The 19916-nt window shown below is 35.5% G+C and overlaps 1 pseudogene; it reads left to right on the top strand.

The window, feature by feature from the left end:
• Nucleotides 1-6250: 6250 nt before the first annotated feature.
• On the top strand, nucleotides 6251-15424 carry LOC128280474 (uncharacterized; annotated as a pseudogene).
• Nucleotides 15425-19916: the final 4492 nt, after the last annotated feature.

Genomic DNA, 19916 nt, shown 5'->3' with positions numbered 1-19916 from the left:
TGATTTGCATGCTTATATTTATGAATTGCTTGAAGTATGGTAGATTTGTTGTGTACCACTGAGCCTGTAAAGCTCAGCCTTCGAATTGTCTTCATGTTCAGATTTGTAGACTTTTGTTTGTGTCCGAGGAACATCATTGACGAGAGACTTCTAGCATCACATATTCAGAGTACAATACCTTATCTATTAGTGGGCATTGTATTTCTAAGGCCTTACTTGTATTTTTTGTAGGTCTGTAACTCATTTATCATTTTTGTTATTTTGACTATTTTGATATACGATGATATTGGAGCTCCACATATTTTGTATAACTACTTTTATTACTATTTTCAATACTACTATGTATGGTATTTTCTCTTATATAAAATGTATTTAAATGTTTTAAATTACTTGAAAATTTTGTTGGGTTGCTCTGGACACCTGATGTAGTGCCTTAGTATTTGAGTACTCCGTATTAGGGATTATGGTGTTACATAAATTTTATTTATATAAATATTTATTTATATTTATCTATTTTGTTTCGCTAATGTGTGTTTTGTCCAACAAAAGTTTACCAATACATCACTCAAATAAGCACATTCATCCTCAACCCAAAACTAAACTCCAGCGACTGAGTTTTGCAAGACAATGAGGTATATATCAATAAGTTGTTTGAAAATTCCATTAAAAAAAGGAAAAATTGAACACTCTTATTTTTTTACAAAGAGAGCTCATAATTTGATTTTAAAGAAAAGAAGAGATAAATCTTCAAGAATATATTGAAGATGGACATCAATTCTTTAACTCATTTCATTTGATAATGATAGACTAAACAACAAAAAATAGTAGCACAACAAGACTTAAACCCTAGACTTTTATAAAATCATATGACTTCAGCATTATCAATTGACCTTATATATATATATATTGATTTGCTAATTTTGTAGCTAAAAAACAAAATGGTTTTAATTGTGAAGCTAGGAAGACACCATTGACCTAACCTACTGGAAAAAAAAGGTAAACAAACCCAAAATAAATCCAATGAAATGGACAAAAAACAAAAACAGGTTTATGTATTCTAATCTTCCCTTCACTCAAACCTAGTCTTAACTCTTGATCGTGATTTTGTGTGATAAGTTTTATAAATTTATAATTAATCGTTTTTGAAACTAACTATTATCACGATGTAGGAAAGTGTACCTATCGAACAGTAGTATAGTTTTAGCAAGACCGGATTGTCGAACCCAAAGGAACTAAAAGTACGAGTAATGACTGTCTTTTTATTATCTAGCCTAAGAATAAGGGGTTTGTTTTAACTAACTAACTAACTAAACTAAGAATTCACAGAATTCACAGAAAATAGAATTGGGGGGATTACTTTTGGAATACCTAAGGAAGAATCCACCTAGGCTTCACTTGTTATTCTGACTCCGAATCGAACGATTTATTCATTTAACTTGTTCCCTAGAGATCCCTAAGTTATGTTATTATCCCTATTCAAGACTAATAACGTCTAATCCCTAGATTGAATAATTGATACTTTTCTCTAATTAACACCCTAGGGTTGCATTAACTCAATTTATGGATCCCCTTATTAGGTTTCACCCTAATCCGGCAAAATCTTGTCACCCTATCTTTAGGTGCACAATCAACTCCGCTTAATTATGACAATTGTACTCTTAGACAGGGTCTATTCCTCCTCTGAATAAGAGCTTAACTTGAATTAATATCCTGGAATATCAAAACAAGAATTAAGAACACATAATTAAAAACAAGTCAAATATTTATCATACAATTCAGAAAATAATAACAAGATTCGTCTTAGGTTTTATTCCCCTTAGGTATTCAGGGGATTTAGTTCATAACTAAAAAGGAAAACATCTCAGAAAAATAATGAATACAAAACATAAAGAAAACACAGAACTCCTGAAGGGAATTTGAAGGAGATCTTCAGCCTTGATGATGAATTTGGCTTCTGAGATGGATCAATCGGCTTTCTTCGAGTAATTCCTTCCTTCCTCCCTGTGCCTCCCTTTTCCTCTTCCTTTAGGGTGTATATATAGGCTTTAGAATGCCTAAAAGCCCTCAGAATTAGCCTTTTTCGAATTGGACTCAACTTGGGCTCGGCAGAGACACGCTCGTGTGACACACCCGTGTGCGATTACTTCAGGCTGTGCTCGAGCCTGTTAGAATGGCACGGGCGTGTGTTCTACCCGTGTGAGTTGTGCTTCAATTTTGCTAAATTGACACGGCCGTGTGGTCTTCTCGTGTGAGGAAGTCCAGGCCGTGTTGATTTCGTACGTTGGCCCATTTTCTCCGTTTTTGGCCCGTTTCTGGTTCCTTTCGCTCTCCTATGCTCACCTAAGTATAAAACATGAAATTAAGGCATTAGGAGCATCGAATTCACCAATTCTAAGGAAAAACCATCCACAAAATGTGTTAAGCATGGGGTAAAAATATGTATAAATTATGGTTTATCAACTCTATATCCAAATTGTCGCAATTGCTTAAACCGAAAGCTTGACTGGGAGCAGCGGCAAGTTCTACTTGTTCCATCTGATGATTCCTTAAAGTAGGATTTAGAGCAGAATTAGGTGGGGGTTCTCTCAAAGGATGTTCCTAGCCAAAGAAAACCACTTTTGGTCTTCTGTTCACCAAGAAAATTCGTGACCAGAGCTTAAAGAAGAAACTTTTGATCTTTGTAATTATAAGGATGATGATTTTGAAGCTCCCTTGGTCCAATCTACCTCAGTCTCGGACCCTTATCATGTTTGGTACTGTAGTTATTCACTTCTTTTTCTTTAGGACTGAGCTGGACAGACGCCTTCCCTTTTCCCCTAAAAGGATGAAAATGAGGATTGGCACTGCCAGTATAAGGGTTCTTGCCAACTTTCACCTTTAACTTTGAGGAGTTGACGGTGGAGGCATGAGGAAAAGCCTGTCGTCACGGGGAGGAGGCTAATTTAGAGCGAATGCAAAAGCCAAGGATATTTTCATGGGTTCTTTCATAAGGGTCTACTTCTTGTTGCACCATTGCTGTAGCTGGGTTTTTTCTGATAAAAAACCAAAGGCAAAAAAGGTTAATATATATGGAGAGTGAGAGGTTAGAAGAAGAGTAAAAGAACAATTATAATGGAGACTTCTGCACCTAACTAACAAATGACTTATGGTATTACATATTAGGGGTTAACAAAAATAAAGAAAAGAGGGTTGGTAATATATACTACACTTTAAACGAGGAATGTAAGACATTATTAAAAAATACAGTCACAAATTTTATATATAAATAGTAAAACAAATAGAAAATTATATGAATATAAATTCAACACTTTTAAAAGAAATTTGGCTTATATCTTTACTTAAATGGAATGGTAGTTCAAGCTCATTTCAATAAAACCAAAATTTAGATAATTATAACTATTCAATATTTTAAAAGATAATAATTTAACTATAAAATTTTATTAATTAATCTTTTCGATAAATGACGAAATAATTACAATAAAAACACAAAATCCTAACACTTGCATAGGTTCCACTTTTGATTTGGATTTTCGTGGGCATCCAACACAACGTGTGGCAAATAAAAGTAAATATATATAATCTTAATTGCAGTTATAGTAACAAGGCATTAATTGATTTAAATTTAACCCTATATAGCATTTTACTAGTGTGAAGCCAATATGGACACAGCCAAACACCCCTCCTTTGGATTCCAAAATTAAATCATAAATGCTACACATGGAAAACGCTCCTCCATTTCTAACCTATTCCCATCACTGCATGCCATTTTATTGGTCAGTCAAAACAATTTTAAACTAATTATATTTCTCATGCCATTCCAAGGCTCTTTAATTTTGTAAATATTTCAAATAATAGGTTGATTAATTTTATATATTTTTATGATTGATATTTTTTTATCATTAAGGTTGAATTTTTTTACATTAAATAAATAAATACGTGTTTTTAACATATTCCTATTTTCATGTAATTTACAAAATTAAACAAATATAAAAAAATTATATTAATCATTACATACTTTGCCATACGAACTCTATTTTAAATTATTGATTTATTCTTTTTTATTATTTTAATTGTAAGCATTTATAATTTCGGTAGTAACGAGTTCATTGGCTTACAAGTGTTCTATTATATGTTTTTTTTTTGTATGTATTGTGCATATTACTTATTGCATACTTTACAAAGAGTTTATCAACTTACACGTGTTCTATTTTATATTATTAAATTAATTTTTCCTTTTATTTCAATGCAAAGATTTATAGTTTCAATTGTAACCGTTATTGACTTACATGTGTTCTATTATATAATTTTTAATTTTTTTTTGTATTTATTGACTTACATGTGTTCTATTATATAAACAACAATTCTTTGACTCATTTCATTTGATAATGATAGACTAAACAACAAAAAACTATAGCACAACAAGACTTTTATAAAATTATATGACTTCAGCACTAGAAACTAACCTTGTACAGATATTGATTTGTTGATTCTATTGGTAAAAAACAAAAGGGTTTGAGCATTGAAGCTAGGAAGACATCATTGACCTGACATAATAATAAAAAAAAGGCAAGCAAACCCAAAATACATCCATTGAAACTAACCAAAAAAAAAATTAGGCAGGATTATATATTATAATCTTCCTTTCACTCAAACCCTAGTCTCAACTCTATGTCCAAATTGTCGCAACTACTTGAACTAGAAGCTTGACTGGGAGCAGAATAGGTTTTCCTTGTTCCATTATATGATTCCTTAAATTAGGATGAGGAGGAGGATTAAGTGTGGTTCTCCCAGAGGATGTTCCCAACCCAAGAAAACCACTTATGGTCTTTTGTTCACTAAGAAAATCTGCGGCCATTGCCTCAAGGAGAGACTTCTGATCCTTGTAACTATAAGGATGATGATTTTGAGGCTCCCTTTCTTCAATCTGCCTCGATCTTGGACCCTTATCACGTCTGATATCATAGCTGTTCACTTCTTCTTCTTCTTTAGGATAAGTTGGATAGAGACCTTCCTTTTTACCCTAAAAGGATGAAAATGAAGATTGGCACTGTCAACATAAGGGTTCTTACCAACTTTTACCTTCAACTTTTGAGGAGCCGATGATTGAGGCATGAGGAAAAGCCTGTCAGCACGGGGAAGAGGTTGATTGAGAGCCGGTACAAAAGTCGACGATATTTTCATGGGTTCTTTCACAATGGCTTTCCCTTTGCCCTTCTGGTTTGCTTCTTCTTGCACCATTCTTGCAGCTGGGTTTTTTTGATAAAAACCAAAAACAAATGGTTAATATATATGGTGGAAGAGAGAGAGAGAGAGAGAGAGAGAGAGAGAGAGAGAAAGAGATGGAGATGAGTGTTTTTGATAAAAAAAACCAAAAGCAAAGGGTTAATATATATGAAGAGAGAGGTATGGAGAGAGGGAGAGAGAAAGAAAGAGATGGGGTGAAAGGAGGGAGGGAAGGAGATTTAATATATATAGAGAGAGAAAGAGTGAGAGATTAGATGAACAAGAAAAGTAATATATAATGGAAAATTTCAAACCTGACTAACAAATGAATTGTGGTATTACATACTAAGGGTTTACAAAACCAAGAAAGATGGTTGGTGATATATGCTACACTTTAAGCTGGGAATGTAAGACATTATGAAAAAAATACAATCACAAATTTTAAATATAAATGGTAAAACAAATATATATATATATAATTTTAGCAATTTTAAAAGGAATTTGGTTTAAGATTAATGCTACTTGTTTTTTATTTTAATTTTTTCTCAATCATGTGTTGTTTGTGAGGAATTTTAATTTGAAAATAAAATTTACTTAGACATTTCTATGCTGAACTTTGTTATCATTAGTAATTTGATTAATGAATATTTGAAATTTTTTTGTAAACTCTTGATGCATTTGTCAAATTTATAATATATTGAATTATTCATAACAAATTTGAAAGCACGAAAAAGAAGAGAAAATTTTAAGTAGAAACGAGTATTTTTTTATTTTTTTTTTTGCTAATGGTAACTGAGAATTACATATTTTTTGAATTTATCTTTATTTGTAAAAGAGAGCGCACAAACATAAAGAAAAAAAAAACTATAGCACGAATTTGTAATTTCTATCTACATAACAATAAATTAAGAACTTTGCTGACAAAGGAAGAATTAAAAGTTTGGAGATATTCAGCAGATTATCATTTATGACCCTTAATCATTTTTTGCCTTTTTCTTCCAAAACTTTAAGATCTATCCATATATGTATGCTACAGTCTACTATTGCTGATTTGGTGGCGCAATTAAATGAGAAATCCTTTAAACTTGAGGTAATGTATGCTTCCATATATGTTTCAAGTGATTCACACGAGTCTCTACATTGTATAATAAGTGAACTTGAGTGAGGGTATGTTTAGTACTGCTTCTAAGAAGCACTTTTGGAATAGAAACACTTTTGAGAAAAAATCATTCTTAAACAAATTACTTTTTGAGAAAAAATATTTCTCTCAAATCAAAAATTGGCCGAAAAACACTTTTTGGAGAAGTTGAAAATTTTAACTTCTCCCAAGAAAAATACTTTAGAGAAAAAATATATTTTTGCGAAGCATTGTAAAACAAATCCTTAATCACATTAAATTTGGTTATACAATGTTCTAGTAACTTAACTGTGGACTCAGCTCACAAGTTCCTACATTTTATAGTATAGGAATCTATAGAACTTGCTTTAGTGACAATGTTGAACTAGAGGAGTCGAAGGAAGAAAGAATTGTTTATAACATTCCTCAACCTTTTTCCATTTGTCCCTTTGCTTCGGCTGGTTTTCTCTTATGAGTCTATTATTAATTCTGTTTCCAGGTTAAAGCTGCAGACAATCGGATAATTCAAGAACAGCTTAACCGGAAGGCAGATATACCTACTCAACCTATGGTTTTAAGTAATAATTATCCCACACTCATGCCTTGCAAGTAGCATCTCTTTCTGGGTTCCGTTCTAACTTCACACTTTTACCAGGTTTGTGAATGTGAAGGATTGCAAGAAACAGTTGCATCCTTAAAGCAGTAGCTCTCTGATGCACTAGAATCACAAAATGTCCGTTCTAAAGCCCGTATTCCCAACGATTTGCTGAAATGAATGGCCTGCAGGTGGACAAAGAAGTTGCGGCACCGAAAGAGATTAGTAGCGATTTGCTTATAAAAACACAGGCGCTTTTAAATACTCAGATATGGTGCTCATATGGTACCTTACTCGAGCGTTGCTATCTTTTTAAGGCCAAGCATGCAAACGCACACAATTCAGTCATTAGCACTTGTCCCCAAGCTCTGCTCCATTTTGATGACTGAAATATGTCTACATCTTGTTTCTATGTGTCTCGGCCAACATACAAGCACACTATATGCAGTCTTTATGTTTTTATTCCCAGATTATACATCACAGCGACATTAGCACTTATGATTAGCCTAGCATCAGTTTTGTTATGGGTTTACTTTTTACTGATTTCACTTTCATTTCAGTAAATGGTATAGCTAATTTCCTTGTTTTGCTCAATCAGGTGACCGAGGTTGAGGAACTGAAGCACAAAATTCTGGTACTAACTGAGTCAAAATACCAGCTAGAGTTGCGGAACCATAAACTGGCAGAGGAGAGTTCATATGCCAAGGGACTAGCGTCAGCTGCTGCTGTGGAGCTTAAGGAATTGTCAGAAGAAGTTGCTAAACTAATGAATCATAACGAGAGACTAATGGCAGAACTCGCTGCAGCAAAGAATCCTCCCACACAACGTCGAACAAGTATACTACGGAATGGTCGAAGAGAGAGTCTGAACAAACGACATGACCAAGTTGGACCATCCTCTTATTTAAAGAGAGAACTGGCGATGAGTAAAGAGAGAGCTTTCGTATGAAGCTGCTTTTCTAGAGAAGGATTGGGGTGAAGCTGAGCTACAAAGAAAGGTTGAAGTATCAAAGCAAAGAGAAGCTTATCTAGAAAATGAACTTGCAAATTACCCATCGCGTTCTATTATATGTTTTATTTTTTGTGTGTTTATTGTGCATATTGATAATAGTATAATTTGCAACGAGTTTGTGAACTTACAGGTGATTTATTTTATATTCTTGAATTAATTTTTTTTCTTCTATTTTAATGCAAATATTTATAGTTTCAATTGTAACTAGTTTATCGACTTATAGATTTTCTACTATATGCTTTTGAATTTTTTTTTACGTATTTATTGATGTGCACATTACTTATGCATGCTTTACAATGGGTTTGTCATCTTACACGTGCTTTATTTTATACTCTTGAATTAATTTTTTTCTTCTATTTTAATGCAAAGATTTATAGTTTCAATTGTAACGAGTTTATCGACTTACACAGTCTATTATATCATTTTGAATTTATTTATTGATATACATATTAATTTTCACAAACTTTGCAATGAGTTTATCGACTTACACGTGCTCTATTTTATAATCTTGACCTAATTTCTGTTTATCATTATTTTTTGACGTAATCATTTATGACTTCAATAAATTATAATGAGTTTATTGAAATAGAGGTGTTCTATTATATATTATTGTAGTTTCTTTTATTTAAATATTTATGTTTTCAATTTTATATATTTTAAATCAATCCATTTCTTCTTTTATTTAACAAAATTACATTTTGTAGTGATTGACTATTGCAAAGCAATGAGCTATATATCAATAAGTTGTATTAAAATTTCATTAAAAAAAAAAGAAAAAATTGAATACCCTCATTTTCTAACAAAGAGAACTCATATAATCTAATTTTAAAGAAAAGAGGAGATGGATCATCAAGACTATATTGAAGATGGACAACAATTGGACAACAATTCTTTGACTCATTTCATTTGATAGTGATAGACTAAGCAACAAAAAACAGTATGATAATACTCTAAAATGACGTGTTTTTATATATTAATCATGTGTTTATTTTGAGCTTGAGCCTACTAATTTGAGCTATTTATGTCTTTTTATCTTTTAGGGACTAAATTGGAGGCGAAAAGTAAATTCAAGGGAAAAAAAGCGTCAATTTGGAGATTAAATGGGCCAATATGCAACGTGGGACAAATATGGTGCCAAAAGTGCGAACATGGAAGGCACAAGGACTTAAAAGCAAATAGAAGAGATTTTATTTTGGAAGACTCTATTTTCTTTTATTCTATTAGGATAATTAATATTAAGATAATTATTAGGATTATTCAAATTTAGGATTTTATTTTAATTATCTTTGTTTATCTTTAATTAAATGTATTTATCTTTTTAGAATTTAAGTTCAATTAGACTATCTCCCTAGCACTATAAATAGGGGGTGAAGTGACTCTATTTGGAGGATCTTTTTCTGTAAACACTCTCCCCCAAAAGTCTTTTGTTCTTTCATATTTCTTTTCAATAAAATTTCTTTTTCCATATTTTTATTTATTTACTTTCCCTCCATTATCATGAGCCACTAAAAACCCTTCTAGCCAAAAGTTGTCAATATTTCCCAAAAGGGTTATTGAGGCCTAGAATCCGTGACTTAGCCTTCTCGCCAAGTATTCATCGTTTCTCACTTTTCTGGTGGACGCTCCATCCATGGCCCTTAAAGTAAGCTTTTCAAAGATATGCAAAGGCGACCGCTTTGTATGTTTTGGAAGGACTGCATAGTCGGTTCGTTAACTTACTGCGTCAAAGGTTGGCGAGCCAAAAAGACAAAATGGCGTGGGATTCGCCATTGAGAAGCGTTGATCTAGCATAGATTACTGGCTAGAGTCAGGTTCCCTAAAAACCGTAAATCTAATCTTTGGAGCTGGTGGTCGTAGGCGTCCTCTTCCACTATAACTAGCTTACTTGAGTCGAGAAGGATCATCCAAAAGCCAAGGATTGAGCCCAAGGCGGAATGAGACAACCGGAGGCTGGAACTTTCCCATAAGAATTTCTTTTCTCTTAAAACTCTCTTTATTATTTTTATTATTTTCGTAATCATAATTTCAGTAAACTTTAAATTCTGTTTTTATTTTATTTTCGCTTCTTAAATCAATTCTTAAATTCTGTTTTTTATTTTTTTCCAGGAACGCAGGTTTTCTTGGGCACGATTCTGCCCAGGATTTCTAGAGACAAGCATTCGTATAATCCGGTCCCTGAGGATTCGACCCTACTTCCCCTTTACTATTTCTTTTTTATTATTTTACAGGGAATAGGATATTTTTGGTGCTCTCAACGACCGCATCAAATTTTGGCGCCGTTGTCGGGGATCGGCAACATACTAATCTTGTTTTTCTTTGTTTTCTATGACCAGATCTGCTCCAGGTACTCTTGCGTTCGACTCAGAAATTGAAAAGATCTGAAAGCTAATCGAAGGAAACAAAACTAAGGAAAAGCAATCGGTGGTGGTTGGAACTCAAAGCAATCCACCGCCAGAAATTAGAATCGACGACGAAGTAGAATCTAGGGTTAACGAAAACCCTACTCAAACGTTAGAAAGTAAAGAAGAAGAAGTCGATTCCCCTGAAGAAGTGCTGAACACTAGGGTTGACGAAAACCCTAATTTAACACCTCAACTTATGGCTCAAACAATTGAATCGGTCAAGCGCCGACGTAACAACCGCCACTATGCATTGCGTATCCTACTATGGATACGATTTTGAATTAAAGTCGCTTGATTCACCATCGCCAACTTTCCGTGGGTTACAAAATGAAAACCCCCACAAGCATTTAAAAGAATTCCATATGGTTTGTTTGAGTATGAAACCTCAGAGGGTAACTGAGGATCAAATTAAATTGCGCGCTTTCTTTTTTTCCCTAGCAGATTCAGCCAGGGAATGGTTATTTTATTTACCTCCTGGATCCATTACAACTTGGGCTGATCTATCTCGTTTATTCCTTAATAGGTTTTTCCCTGCATCACGAAAGGTGAGTTAAGAAGAGAAATCGTGGGCATAAGGCAAAAAGACGCAGAGACTCTATACGACTATTGGGAGCGATTTAAGAAGTTGTGTGCAAGTTGCCCACAACACGGTATAACGGAACAGTCTTTGCTCCAGTACTTTTATAAAGGTTTGAAACCCATGGAGATGAATATGGTAGATGCCATGAGTGGAGGAGTGTTAGTCAACATGACTCCACAACAAGCAAGAGACTTAATCTCCACAATGGTCGAATTCCCAGCAATTTCGAGCCAATTCGAACCCCTAGAAGGGTTCACCACTAAGTAATTCGCCATTGAAGATAGACTTGATAGACTTACTAATATTGTGAATTCCTTGTTACGTAAAAATCGAAACCAGCCCGAGTATGTGGAATATGTGCTACACCGAACATACGATCGATGCGTGCCCTAGTCGTGTGACGATTCTATGGCCCATTTAGATGTTGTGGGAAATTTTCCGGCCACCACAAAGACGATCGACCCTTACGCCAATACCTACAACCCGGGATGGAGGAACCACCTAATTTTAGTTATGGGGCTAATCCACGATATAACCAACCATACCAAAATCGAGCCCCACAACAATGCAAGATTCGTGTAATTCTTTAGAAACTTTGGTCAATAAATTAGCAACTAATGTCCTTGATTTTCAACAACAAACTCTCAATTTCCAAAGAGAAATTAAGGGTTTTCAGCAGAAACCGAAGCATCCATAAGGAGTTGACCACATCAATTGAGAAATTAAACTCTCAAGGAAACCGCCATCACAAATGTAACCAAACCCGAGGCGTAATGCGAATGCAAGATACGTTACGAAGCGGAAAGATCTCGGAACCGCCTCTGGCAAGAATCTTGGTCAAGAAATCGCCAGAAACTCCAGAAACGCATTTAACGATCCGAAAGCGAAACCCCCACTGCCAAAAATCCAACCTCCATTCCCAGGACGATTAAATCAGTGTCGAAAAAGTAAGGAAGACAAAGAGATCCTCGAAACATTCAGGAATGTTGAGATCAACTTACCACTGTTAGATGCCATTAGACAGATTCCGCGGTATGCCAAGTTCCTCAAAGAACTTTGCACCAACAAACGAAAACTAACAGGTAATGAAAAGGTAAGTGTTGGTGAGAATGTTTCCGCAGTTCTACAGCGGAAAATGCCGGTTAAATGCAAAGATAGGGGTATGTTCGCTATTCCATGCAAAATTGGCCATTTGGGAATTAAGAAGGCTATGTGTGATCTAGGGGCCTCAATAAATGTAATGCCTTATTCTATTTATGAATCACTTAACGCGGGTTTTTTGACAAAGACAGGTGTTATTATTCAATTGGCAGACAGGTCTATTGTGCATCCCGAAGGAGTCCTCGAGGACGTCTTGGTAAAAGTTAATGAACTTATTTTCCCTGCAGATTTCTACGTAATTAAGATGGAGGAGGACAACACTGCTGGATCTTCAGACCTCCTGTTGGGCCGACCCTTCCTTAGTACTGCTAGCACCAAGATCGATGTCCGAAGCGGCACTCTTACGATGGAATTTGATGGGGAGATCGTGAAATTCAATGTTTACGATGCCATTAGCCATCCAAGCGAAATCTTGAGTATAAACCGCGTCGACCTGATTGACTCATTAGTGGACGAGACTTTTGAGTCAACTTATGAAGACGAATCTGAATATAGATATGATGATTATGAATTTGTTAAGACATTATTATCACCATCAGAAACTAAACTTCTACCTTCTGTTGTGCAGGCTCCAGATTTGGAATTGAAACCACTTCCCGCGCATCTCAAGTATGCATTTTTAGGAAAAGGTAATACCTTACCCATTATAATCTCAAATAAACTCTCTAAACCCGAGGAAGAAAGTTTGATCCAGGTACTAAAGAGTCATAAGGAGGCGATTGGCTGGACCATTGCTGACTTGAAGGGGATAAGCCCTTTGACATGCACCCACAAGATTTACTTGAAGGAGAACACGAAACCAAGGAGAGAGGCACAAAGACGCTTAAACCCGAATATGATGGAGGTGGTGAAAAAAGAAATAATTAAGCTGCTGGATGCTGACATCATTTTCCCTATTTCTGACAGTAGATGGGTAAGTCCGGTACAAGTCGTGCCCAAGAAAACGGGCGTGATAAAGAAAGAAAAATATCGAGGCGACTTAGTACCGGTCCGAGTGCGTGAATCTGTGGCGATCTCAGATCGATTCTGTGAAGTTGAACGCTTATACTAGAAAAGATCATTTCCTCTTCCTTTTATAGATCAAATGCTTGAACGTTTAGTGGTAAAACTCACTTTTGTTGTCTTGATGAATATTTAGGTTTCTTCCGATCCTGCTGCGCCGTAAGACCGTGAAAGACCACTTTTACATGCCCGTTCGGCATGTTTGCATCTGAGAGGATGCCATTTGGACTTTGCAACGCACTACTACCTTCCAAAGATGCATGATGAGTATATTTTCGAATATGTAGAAAAATTATTGAAGTTTTTATGGATGATTTTACCGTATGGAAACTGTTTTCTTGAATGCCTTGAAAACCTTACGATAATTTTGAACAGGTGCATAGAATTTAATCTTGTCTTGAACTATGAAAAGTGTCATTTTATGGTAGACAAAGGTTTGATTCTAGGTCATATAGTCTCATCTAAGGGAATTGAGGTTGATAAGGCCAAAATTGACATTATAAATTCTTTGCCATATCCCTCATCGTTAGAGAGATACGTTCTTTTCTTGGCCATGCAGATTTTACAGCGTTTTATAAAAACTTCTCAAAAATAGTGAACCATTGTGCGAAATTGTTGCAGAAAGACAATTTGAGTTTGACTCAAAATGCATGGAGGCTTTTGATACACTTAAGCAAAAGTTGGTAACCGCCCCTATAGTACAAGCACCAGACTGGAACTATCCCTTTGAAATTATGTGCGATGCAAGCGAACGTAGCGTGGGAGCCGTATTGGGACAAAAGATAGCGAAAGAGCCTCATGTCATCTGTTACGCCTCAAAGACCCTAGATGCTGCACAAAGCAACTACACAACCACGGAAAAAGAACTTTTAGCTATTGTGTTTGCTTTAGATAAATTTCGATCATATTTACTGGGATCTAAGGTGATTATTTTTTCTGACCATGCAGCTCTTAGGTACTTAATCGCAAAGAAGGAAGCAAAGCCAAGGCTCATTAGGTGGATTTTACTGCTCCAAGAATTTGACATCGAGATTCGTGACAAAAAGGGATGTGAAAACCTGGTGGCCGACCACTTGAGTAGGATAAAAACTTCATTTGATGATGATCCCATAAAGGATGAGTTCCCCGACGAAAGCTTATTCTCAACCGAGGCTTACTATCCGTGGTATGCAGACATAGTTAATCTCTTAACCATGGGATCGCTGCCCATTGAGTTAGCTCAATCCGTAAAAAACAAGCTTAGACGCGAAGCTCGAAATTACATATGGGACGATCCATACTTGTGGAAACATTGCTCAGATCAGATAATACGACGATGTGTTCCAGAAACCGAGGTAACCTCTATCCTTACTTTTTGTCACACAGAAGCTTGTGGAGGTCACTTTGGCCCTAAGCGGACAGCTCACAAGGTATTGGAGTGTGGGCTATATTGGCCTACAATCTTTCGTGACGCGTTTAACTTCTGTAAGTCTTGCGATAAATGTCAGCATACAGGTAATATCACTAGATGAAATCAAATGCCCCTATCCCCGATTCATGTATGTGAGATTTTTGATGTATGGGGCATTGATTTCATGGGCCCTTTTATTTCTTCGTTTGGAAACGTATATATACTTCTTGCAGTAGACTATGTTTCTAAGTGGATAAAAGCAAAGCCTACTCGCAATGATAATGCTAATACTATTGTGGAGTTTCTAAAACGAACTATTTTTTCTAGGTTTGGAACACCTCGAGCTTTGATCAGTGATCGTGGTACCCACTTTTGCAACAAGGTCATGGAGGCACTATTATCAAAATATAAGGTTCATCATCGTATAGCAACAGCCTACCATCCCCAAACGAATGGCCTAGCAGAGGTTTCAAACAGGGAGATCAAGTCAATTTTGGAAAAAACGGTTCGACCTAACCGTAAGGATTGGAGTCTTCGGCTCAATGACGCGCTTTGGGCCTATCGGACGGCGTATAAGGGACCAATTGGCATGACCCCGTATCGACTTATTTTTAGCAAAGCATGTCATCTACCAGTAGAGTTGGAGCATAAAGCTTATTGGGCTATTCGACAATGTAACATGGAGTTAGAGCCCGCGGGGAAGGCAAGGAAATTGGACATTCAAGAATTGGAGGAAATTCGCAATGATGCCTACGAGAATGCTCGAATTTATAAGGACAAAACAAAGATGTTTCATGACAAAATATAGTTCAAGCATTTCTCGAGGGACAAAGAGTTTTTCTTTATAACTCCGTATTAAAGCTATTCCCAGGTAAGCTTCGATCTCGGTGGCAAGGACCTTTTATTGTGACTAAAGTATTTACAAATGCGCAATTGAAATAGAGAGTGAAGAATTAGGAAAGCGGTTCACAGTCAATGGTCAACGGCTGAAGCCATTTTACGAGAATTTCCAGGCCCACACGGTTGAGAAAATTCAATTAGAACCACCATAAAACCGTTCAAGGCGTCGAGCTAACGACGTTAAACAAGCGCTTGTTGGGAGGCAACCCAGTCTTTCTTTTTATTATTTTTTTCTTTTATTATTTATTATTATTTTTATTTTTATTTTATATTTCTCTTCTTCCATCTAGGTGAAATGAAGCGAAAATACGAAGAAAAAAAAAGACAGAAAGTGTGCGCCAAAACAACCCTATCCATGCTATCAAACAGTTCTATTCCACCTGAATACCACATCCTCATGACCAAACAATCCTATTCCAAATTTAGAATCCCCAAAACCTGCAGCCAAACATCCCTTTTCAAAAATAAAACCCCAAACCTTACATTTTTTTTCCCCAAATTTCTCCATAACCGCCGACTCCTTTCTCGCTCCACCACCCACGCCGATTTCTTAGCCACCATGGTGAGAACCCAAGCCAAACCAACATTGCACACATCACTCACCCCTGTCTCCACCTCTTGCCGCTTCGCCATCTTCTTCTCCACCGTGTCAGCGCCAACCGACAGTAACTACATGGGGAGTTTTTAAACTTTTTTCTCCACCTATTTGTTTTCCTTTTACTTTCACATCGAGGACTATGTGTTTTAAGTCGGGGAGGCATTCTTCGTTGTTACTGTTATTATCTGTTATTTTTGCTGTCATATTATTTGACTTTCATGCATGATTCTTACCTTCTAAGGAAGTTATGATTTTTCCCATAATTGATTCCATCCCCACTGTTTTATTTTTATTAGGCTAAAAATAATTGTGATTAATAGGGTTAATTCTATCTTTCTTTTCGTAAAATTGATCAAGTTTAATATAAAGTGAACACTTAAAATGATTGCATGCTTAATTAATGTTCATGGCTATTAGGTGATTATTGAAACTTATTTTGACACTTAAATTTTTTCTTTCCCGAGTTCTCAAGAATTTTAAATATCGTTTAATTTTTAATAAATGTTTTCCATGGTTATGAGTACTGACTTAGATCGTGGATCGATCGAGTAACCGGGGTAGGGTGCTTGGGTTATCATTCTACTTCGCGTCAAAAGGTTGTGTGATGTGACAAGTAAAACTCCGCTAGCCGAGGTTATGAGTATGGCTCAAATCGTGACTGACTGGGTAACCGGAGTAGGGTGCTTGGGTTGTCATTCTACTTCACGTCAAAAGGTTGTGTGACGTGTTGGGTAAAACTCCGCTAACCGGAAATAAATAATTTTAGGAGTATGTTGGGCTAAGTAACCGGGGTGGGGTGCTTGGGTTGTCATCTCTCTTCGCGTCAAAAGGTTTAATATATTCCTAAGTAAATAAATAATAATAAAATTTAAAAAATTAAAATCAAAAAATCAAAAAAAGAAAAAAAAAAGAAAAAAATAAGTACTAATAAAGTTGCACTTCGGGGACTAAAGGAGGAAATAATTAAGGTGTCTTAGTAGGTTTGGTAATTTACCTAAATGGCATAACTCAAGTCGATCTTAATTTTTGTGTGAAATAATTGGAATACTTTTTCTGTTTTACTTAAAGCAAGTTTAGAGGTTTCTTTATTTTTCATATGCGTTTTAACTAATTTTATGAAACTTTGGAGTGGTATTTCCTTTATGGCGAATCTAGCTTTCACGATCGATAGGAACCATACTTGAGGGCAAGCATGGGCTAAGTAGGGGAATTTGATAATACTCTAAAATGACGTGTTTTATATATTAATCATGTGTTTATTTTGAGCTTGAGCCTACTAATTTGAGCTATTTATGTCTTTTTATCTTTTAGGGACTAAATTGGAGGCTAAAAGTAAATTCAAGGAAAAAAGCGTCAATTTGGAGATTAAATGGGCCAATATGCAACGTGGGACAAATATGGTGCCAAAAGTGCGAACATGGAAGGCACAAGGACTTAAAAGCAAATAGAAGAGATTTTATTTTGGAAGACTCTATTTTCTTTTATTCTATTAGGATAATTAATATTAAGATAATTATTAGGATTATTCAAATTTAGGATTTTATTTTAATTATCTTTGTTTATCTTTAATTAAATGTATTTATCTTTTTAGAATTTAAGTTCAATTAGACTATCTCCCTAGCACTATAAATAGGGGGTGAAGTGACTCTATTTGGAGGATCTTTTTCTGTAAACACTCTCCCCCAAAAGTCTTTTGTTCTTTCATATTTCTTTTCAATAAAATTTCTTTTTCCATATTTTTATTTATTTACTTTCCCTCCATTATCATGAGCCACTAAAAAACCCTTCTAGCCAAAAGTTGTCAATATTTCCCCAAAAAGGGTTATTGAGGCCTAGAATCCGTACTTAGCCTTCTCGCCAAGTATTCATCGTTTCTCACTTTTCTGGTGACGCTTAGTCCATGGCCCTTAAGAAGTAAGCTTTTCAAATATGCAAAGGCGGCCGCTTTGTATGTTTTGGAAGGACTGCATAGTCGGTTCGTTAACTTATCACGTCGAGGTTGGCGAGCCAAAAGACAAAATGGCGGGATTCGCCATTGAGAAGCGTTGATCTAGCATAGATTCTTGGCTAGAGTCGGGTTCCTAAAACCGTAAATCTAATCTTTGGAGCTGGTGGTCGAGGCGTCCTCTTCCACTATAAGCGGCTTACTTGAGTCGAGAAGGATCATCCAAAAGCCAAGGATTGAGCCCAAGGCGGAATGAGACAACCAGAGGTGGAACTTTCCCATAAGAATTTCTTTTCTCTTAAAACTCTCTTTATTATTTTTATTATTTTCATAATCATAATTTCAGTAAACTTTAAATTCTGTTTTTATTTTATTTTCGCTTCTTAAATCAATTCTTAAATTCTGTTTTTTATTTTTTTCCAGGAACGCAGGTTTTCTTGGGCACGATTCTGCCCAGGATTTCTAGAGACAAGCATTCGTATAATCCGGTCCCTGAGGATTCGACCCTACTTCCCCTTTACTATTTCTTTTTTATTATTTTACAGGGAATAGGATATTTTTGGTGCTCTCAACGACCGCATCACAGTAAGACAACAAGACTTAAAAGTCTACGACTTTTATAAAATTATATGACTTCAGCACTAGAAACTAACATTGTACAGATATTGATTTGTTGATTCTATTGCTAAAAAAACAAAAGGGTTTGAGCATTGAGGCTAGGAAGACATCATTGACCTGCCATAATAATAATAAAAAAGGCAAGCAAACCCAAAATACATCCATAACCCAAAAGACAAAAAAACATTAGGTAGGTTTATGTATTATAATCTTCCTTTCATTCAAACCTTAGTCTCAACCTTATGTCTAAATTGTTGCGACTGCTTGAACTGAGAGCTTGACTAGGAGCAGCAATAGGTTTTCCTTATTCCATCATAAGATTTCTTAAATTAAGATGAAGAGCAGGATTAAGTAGGGTTCTGCCAGAGGATGTTCCCAGCCCAAGAAAACCACTTATGGTCTTCTGTTCACTAAGAAAATCTGCGGCCATTGCCTCAAGGAGAGATTTTTTATCTTTGTAACTATAAAGATAATGATTTTGAGGCTCTCTTGCTTCAATCTGCCTCAATCATGGACCCTTATCACGTCTGATATCATAGCTGTTCACTTCTTCTTCTTCTTTAGGACTAAGTTGGACAGAGACTTTCCTTTTTACCCTAAAAGGATGAAAACGAAGATTGGCACTTCAACGTAAGGGTTCTTACCAACTTTTACCTTCAGCTTTTGAGAAGCTGATGATTGAGGCATGAGGAAAAGCCTGTAAGCATGGGAAAGAGGTTGATTGAGAGCGGGTGCAAAAGTCAACGATATTTTCATGGGTTCTTTCACAATGGCTTTCCCTTTGTCCTTCTGGTTTGCTTCTCCTTGCACCATTCTTGCAGCTGGGTTTTTTTTATAAAACCAAAAACAAAGGGTTAATATATATAAGGGGACAAAGAGATAGAGAGAGAGAGAGAGAGAGAGAGAGAGAGAGAGAGAGATGCAGCTGGGTGTTTTTTATTTAAAAACCAAAAGCAAAGGGTTAATATATATGGAGAGAGAGAGAGAGATTGGGTGAGGGGGGGAGGGAGGGAAGGAGATTAATATATATAGAGACAAAGAGTGAAAGATTAGATGAACTAGAAAAACAATATATAATGGAGAATTTCACACCTGACAAACAAAGAATTGTGGTATTACATACTAAGGGTTTACAAAAACCAAGAAAGATGGTTGGTGATATATGCTACTCTTTAAGCTAGGAATGTAAGACATTATAAAAAAATACAATCACAAATTTTAAATATAAATTGTAAAACAAATAGAATATATATATATATATATAAATACAATTTCAGCAATTTTAAAAGGAATTTGGTTTATGTCTTACTTAAATAGGGCGGTGGTTAAACCTTTTGTCAAACACTCATTTGACAAATTTGTTTTTTTAACTT

This window comes from Gossypium arboreum, chromosome 9 (assembly GCF_025698485.1).
Source record: "Gossypium arboreum isolate Shixiya-1 chromosome 9, ASM2569848v2, whole genome shotgun sequence".
NCBI classification, from domain to species: Eukaryota; Viridiplantae; Streptophyta; class Magnoliopsida; order Malvales; family Malvaceae; genus Gossypium; species Gossypium arboreum.
The sequence above is the reverse complement of the archived record's forward strand: the minus strand, read 5'-3'. Positions and strand labels throughout refer to the sequence as shown.